The 6796-nt window shown below is 45.5% G+C and overlaps 1 protein-coding gene across 1 annotated transcript in view; it reads right to left on the bottom strand.

The window, feature by feature from the left end:
- Nucleotides 1–1903, bottom strand: part of FOXN3 (forkhead box N3) — a 386804-nt gene extending 384901 nt beyond the window's left edge. Inside the window, exon 1 of the mRNA XM_032405758.1 lies at nt 1764–1903. The gene's annotated coding sequence lies outside the window, so the exon portion shown is untranslated. The remainder of the gene's footprint in view (nt 1–1763) is intronic.
- Between the last annotated feature and the right edge of the window lie 4893 nt (nt 1904–6796).

The following is a 6796-nucleotide window of genomic DNA, read 5'->3' on the forward strand; positions in this document are numbered from 1 at the left end:
ATGTCCATGGGTCTTATATATATTTTTGTCTTATAGATACACAATGATTTACTAATTTCTATTCTTATAAGGTGAAGAATGCCCCTTTTCTCGGACGTGAAATGCATTCTCCCAAACAGATGCCACAATTTCTTATCATAGTGTGCAAGTTGATTTTGATTGTTTGCTCTTCATTGCCTTTTTCTTTCACTGTTGCAGACTTAAATTTAGTGCATGAAACATGTTAATGCACAGGACACTTAAATGATCAAAGTAAAGATCCAGCTAGACATCCATCTGCTGATGGTGCTGTTTAAATATTCGGGTCAAAAACCGCCTAGGAAAAATTATTCTAAGTTGAACAACTTTGCATCGTACAGCTCCTGAGGAGAAATCATGGAGAATGTATTGTAAAGTGATATGTCTATAAATGTAAGCCAGTAGCTGACGTCTGCAAAGAAATTTGTCACCAAAATGGCCTACTTTATCTGGTTAGAAACAACAACGAAAAATTAAACATAAAGGTTCTCTCACGAAAATTGCACCCGAAATTAAAAAGCAATCTTGCAGGAATCTGCGCACTGAGAAGGCTAATCTGAAAATTACAGCAGGATTTTAAAAGAAGGTTTGGGGTGGCTGTTTTCCTAAGTCTCAATCTAGCTGACCAATCAGTGTGAGAGTTGAAGTGGTTTGTAGGCATCTGTGCAGTCTTCCGCTCTGCACTCTGAGCTGCTCTCCCCTCTCAAGGCAGAGCTGGTGATCAATGAAAAACAGGGAACAAAAGGAATATAACAGGATGTCTTCCTTAGCTAAGGAAAATGATTCCCTTTTTCCTCAATGAGCCAGGAGCACCCAGCCTACGACAGCTCCACATGGGAGCTCCCAGCAGACCAGTCCACGGGAGGCACATTTTACATTTGCAATCGTATGTCCCAACTGCTAGCAAATGTGTCACCTTAAGCACATCCTGTGACAGAGGGCTCCCCGAGCCCCATGGATTGAAACTCATAAATTAAGTAAATTAATAATCCCGCAATTAAAAGCTGCCGAGAAAGACTGCCTTGCCCTTCCCCAAATGTCATCCCAGGAGTATAAACAAAGCATGAAAAATAGTCTCTTCAGCCTCCCAGCCAGGAATCATGGTTTTTCTCCTCAAAGCAACACTTCTCCGAAAAGAGAAATATTCTTGCTGCCCTCAAAGGAAACTCTCATCTGTAGATGTCATATTAGGATAACCAGTTACAGTGTTGGAAAAGAGGTTGAAACTGCCCACAGATTTGACACTGTTTATAATTGATAGCAAAACAGTTGCGACAGCAATGCTGTAAACTCTGCCCGAGCCAAACTCCACATTTAACACGTTAGTTCCTTGAAAATAAAAGTAACGCCTGGGGAGCCCGCAGAAGTAAAGCCCTAGGAAGTAATTAACAGAATTACATCAATTATTTGATAATTTCTTAAATTATTCATTTGTCTTCTATTTTAAAAGAAAAATTTTTAAACGGCTATTCACAAATTCCTGAGAAACTTTTTTTTTTTTTTTAAATGAACTTACTTTTGAGCCAAAACTAATGAAAATATTCAACTTGCTATCCCTGGATCTTTCCCATTTGGGCTGCACGCTATAAATCAATCTGAAACCAGGTGGAAATATGGGGGTGGGCACCTTAAAAAAATCAAAGGGTGCCCCAAAATGCAGCAGCCAGAACAGTGAGGGCTTCTCGTGACAATGCTGAGCCAGAGCAGAAGCTCAGGAGGCAGGAAATGAGCCCCATTTTCGTTACCTTCGATCGCCGGCCCCCCCCCCCGCTGCTTCTCGCGGGCCGCATTGGGGGGCTGCGGCGGCGCTGGACTCGCCGGTGGCCCCGCCGCCGGGTCGCGCCGTCTCCCGGCCGAGCTGCAGCCGATCGCGGCCGGAACCCCGGCTCCAGCCCCGGCGCCCGCCCGGGGTCGGCGGCGCGGCTCCCACCCGGGCTCGGAGCCCCGCTGGGTCCTAGTGCGCGCCGCGCGCCCGCCGGCCCGCGGCCGGGTCTGCAGCCCGCACGTACGGCAGGCAGCTCGGGAGCACCGAGAGTCCCCCGCGAAACAGAAAAACCCGCCGGCCCCTTTCAAAACCGGACACCGTGCGTGCGGATGAATGGGCGCTCGGTGTCAAATCCTGGCATAAGATGTTAAAAGAAACACGCTGGCTACAACTGAACTCACTGGAGGCGGATGTTAGTATCTGCAGCCCCAGTGTAAAGCTTAGGGCAGTAACTGGTTTCCGTACGTTTGCCTGGTGCACTTGTGATTCGGTACCTTCACAGATGGTAAGAGACAGTGTGGGGATCCATAAGACAGATTTCAAAAATATAAGGCAAAAAAAAAAAAAAAGATCGAAAATTGGTGTGTTTATAGCAGTATTTTACAGTCTTCCAATTTTTTGTTGTCTAACAGGTCCTCCTTTGCATTTCTCTTACTTTATCGTATGCTATTTTAAATAACAAAGGCCCATATGGCTAAACACGTAGTCATTTGATTTTCAAAAGACCTCAAAAATTGCATCAAAATATGCACTCATGTATCTCCTAAGAAATCAATGAGAAAGAATTAATGGTAGCATATGGTGTGCCTCATAGAGAAAACTTAATTACAAATTAAAACAAATGTGAAAATTCACAAATTCAGTAAACTGAAAGTAAATTATCGTCCTAGATGTATACACAAATCAGCTTATGAACAATTAGGAAAATGTAAGTTCTAGGTTTCTCTTTTAACTGCAGAAAGGGTGTTACATGAACCCCTATAACAGATTCCCCTCATTGTCCCCAAAAGAGCTTTCAGCGACCTCTTAGCACGTTCATTTACTGCAGCCCACCTGGAAGGCGACATTTAAACTTGCAAGTGCTCATTTAAGAGGACAATTCTATTAGCCCTTAATTCAAAATAAAAGTGCTTTAGTTTGAAGGGCCTGTTTGAAAGGCTTCAGGACTGGGAGCTTGCTTTCAGTCATTGATATCACCAAGTTTGAAGGTCACAATTCTGTAAAACTGCTAATAACAATGGTGCTGTGGTTTGACACCAAAAGGAAAATCAAATATGTGTTTTCTGAGTTCTATTTCTGGAGCAGAAAAAGTCCCTTTGAGAATTACTCGTGCCCACCTCCTTCCTTCCCAATTATAGCAAATATATGTAATGGAAGATTTTTAGTATTAATTAAACATCAAAGACACTTTTTCTGCTGCCTTATGTCCACGCACAAAAATAGTTGTAATACGTTACACTTGTCGATCCTCAAAGTACTTGCCCGTACATCGCTCTCAGGTGATCTTTACCACACCTCTGTGATAAAACAGACATTTTAATCCCCGATTTTCAAATGAGATAGTGGAAGTCCCGAAGGATAAAGTGACTTGTCCGAAATCACACGGCTGGTATGTGGAGGAGCTGGGGTCTCAACCTCAGTCCCCAACATTTCTAACAACCTCTGCTTTCCCAAGTGCGCCATCTGCCCTCCCAATGATTTCCCCATTAAGCACTGCCGTAAAGGAGGTATCGGAAACCAAAATGCAAAGGAGGTTTCTGCAGCCACCATTTCTTACCTGTATTAGAAGAGCAATTAACCAGAATGGAAACAAGAGGATAGTTGAAAATATTTTCGTCTCTGCTAAATGAGAACGCTGGCTGGTCAGATTTCTGTCCCGTGGCTGTCCAGGGCACCCTGTCCAGGGCAGGCAGAAAACTGGAAAACTCTGGGGCTGAGGAATGCTCCCGCGACCTAGGCACCTTTGCTTCTTATCAGAGACTGAGATCCGCTTGGCACACAGAGGAGTGAGGTTCTCGCAAGTGGAGCTTGGTTTTCTACGTGCAGTCTCGGCACAGACCGTCCTCGAAAAATCCTGGACCTCAGGTGTCTCAGAGACCAGGTGTCCTATTAGTGAGATGGAGGGCGTCCTGGCCCAGACCTGGTGACACCCGGGTGTGACTTCTCTACCCTCCTGCACCCATGGGAAAGCCACATTCAGTTCCGTTTGTGGCGGTCCACTGCCTCCTCCCCCCGGCTGCAAGGAAATGTAACTTCTCTGATGATGTGTCCCACCCACTTAAATACCAGCAGGTGAGGGCCCGGTGACATTTAGCTGAAAAGACAGAGGCATTTTATTCTGAAAAATTATGCATTCCTTTCCTTGGGCAGCTCATGAGGACGAGGCTGGGCGTAGCAGCATCGTTGGAAGATGCAGATGACCTTCTTGAGCAACAACTCGAAAGGATTAATGTAAAACTTACTTACTTACTTGATGAATTAATTGGATCCCTTCGTTGAAAACTGGTCTAATTAGTTTGTAGTCACACCGTCCACATGGCCTTCAAATGTTGCAAATGCGAGGCTCAGAGTAATCTTAGCAGCAATAGGAGGTTGTGAGAAGCTGAAAAGACATGCTGGTGCTGAGCAATTCCTCAAAGCTAGAGCATCCCAGAAGAGGTGCTGGTCCAAAGAAACTGTCATTCATTCATTCGTTCATTCACTCATTCATTCGTGTATACCTCACACGTCGAAAACCTAATATGGTCAAGGTACTCTTCTAGGCTCTGGGTATAAAAAATAATGCCCTCACGGCCCTCATCATCATATGGAGCCCAAGCTCAGGCAAACATTGCTCAACAGAGGTGTAGTGCTATAGTGAAACCACATCTCAGGTGCTATGGGTTCAAAGGCCAGCTGACCCAGTCATGGGCCACTTTGTCTTTAGAGCCGTTCTCAGGGGCGCCCTCTGCTCTGTACGGCGAGGAGCAGATTTGCAGGCTGAGTTCACAGACCCCTGGGTCGGCTGGTTAATGGCGAGGTATGGTCAACAAGAGGTACTGAAAGAAGAGTGGAGGTTGGGAGGAAAGAAGATAAAGAATTGGGGCGCCTGGGGGGCTCAGTCAGTTAAGCATCTGATTCTTGGTTTCGACTCAGGTCATGATCTCAGGGTCAGCGGGGAGTCTGCTTCTCCCTCTCCCTCTGCTCCTTCCCCTCCCCCGCTCGTGCTCGGGCTCTCTCTCTCAAATAAATAAATAAAATCTTAAAAAAGAAAAAGAAGATAAAGAATTTCTTCACCTACTTCTTGCCTCTGACAGCATCTGCCACAGTGGCGGCAACTGGCTGAGGCTTCTGCCAGGTGACCCCAACTCCTGGCTTGGGTAACCCTGCCACATTCTGCTAACATCCCAGCTTAGGAATGTTAATGGCTTTCTGCTGAAATGAGTCTTTGGGTAACTTCACCTTCCCCTGTTTCCATCTCAGAATGTTAATGGCTTTCTGCTGAAATGAATCTTTGGTAGCTTCACATTCCCCTGTTTCCGTCTCAGATCCTCTACCACCTGTGTGAGCAATCCCCTGCATTAAATTCCTTCTGTGCTTATCAGATTCCAATGGAAAGGCATCTTACCAAATACCTGAGCAGTACTTCCTCAAAGCGATCAAGGTCATCAAAACCAGGATATGCTGAGAAACTATTACTGTAAAGAGGAGATTAGGAGACATGACAATTAAATGTATTGTGGTATGGGGCGCCTGCCTGGCTCAGTCTGCAGAGCATGTGACCCTTGATCTCGGGGTCGTGAGTTCGAGCCCCACATTGAGTATAGAGATGACTTAAAAATAAAATCTTTTTTAAAAAAGATTTGATTTATTTGAGAGAGAATGAGCGAGAGAGAGAACGTGCGTGCATGCGTGCACAAGAGGGGGAGGGGCAGAGGGAGAGCTAGAAGCAGACTCCCTGCTGAGCAGGAAGCGGGACACAGGGCTTGATCTCAGGACCCTGGGATCAAAAAATAAAATCTTAAACGTATCATGGTATGCCGATGTATCCTGGGACAGAAAAACTAAGGAAATCTGCATTAAGTATGGACTTTACTTAGCAGTGATTTATCAATATTAGTGCATTAATGGTAACAAATGTACCATACATTAACATGTAAGGGGATGCCTGAGTGGCTCAGTCAATTAGGCATCCGCCTCTTGATTTTGGCTCAGGTCATGATCTCAGGGTCGTGAGATCGAGCCCTGTATTGGGCTCCACTCTGAGCATGGAGCCTGCTTGGGATTCTCTCTCTCCCTCTCCCTCACCCCATACCCCCTGCTTGCATGCATGCTCTCTCTCTCTCTAAAAATAAATAAATAAAGTAATTAATTAATTAAAACATTTAAAAACACATTAACATGTAAGATGCTAATAACAGGGCAAACTGGGAATGAGGTATGTGGGAACTCTGTAGTAGCTTCTTGATTTGTCTGTACATTTAAAACAGTCATAAAAATAATGTCTTCACACATCCTTCTGTGGTAAACACTGCCATGGCTTTGTTTCCCCACTACAGAAACCCCCTTGCTTCCCTTCCCTAGCAGGGGCCATAGATCTGGTCCAGCAGGTCTGGGGCTTGCTTACAGGGAGCTAAAGCACAGAGTTTGATAGTCAAAACATCAAGAAATATCCCATCCAGCAAGGGATAAGAGGTTCTGGGAAGCCAGGAAAACACCTGAGTCTGAAGCCAGAATGTGGTCTGGGGTGAGGTTGATGAGAGGAAGGTGGGAGCCATGAGTGAGGAAACAGGACATCCAGCCAGGGTGTGGAGCAGGGCTGGGAAGGTAGGCTGGTTGGAGATCGCTCTTGAATGTGACCGGCCTTGGAGGGGCAGGCCCTGGAGTCTCTGGGAGCACAGAGAGAAGAGGAACAGGGGAGGAGGGACATGAGAACAATAATTACAGCAGCTAAGAGTCAGAGTCATGTTAGGTGCTTTTTTCTCATTTCTAGTCTCTTAACCTTCTAAGCAGGGAATCATTTTATTCCCACTT

Source organism: Phoca vitulina, unplaced genomic scaffold, assembly GCF_004348235.1.
Source record: "Phoca vitulina isolate PV1807 unplaced genomic scaffold, GSC_HSeal_1.0 scaffold7, whole genome shotgun sequence".
In the NCBI taxonomy this organism is placed as follows: domain Eukaryota; kingdom Metazoa; phylum Chordata; class Mammalia; order Carnivora; family Phocidae; genus Phoca; species Phoca vitulina.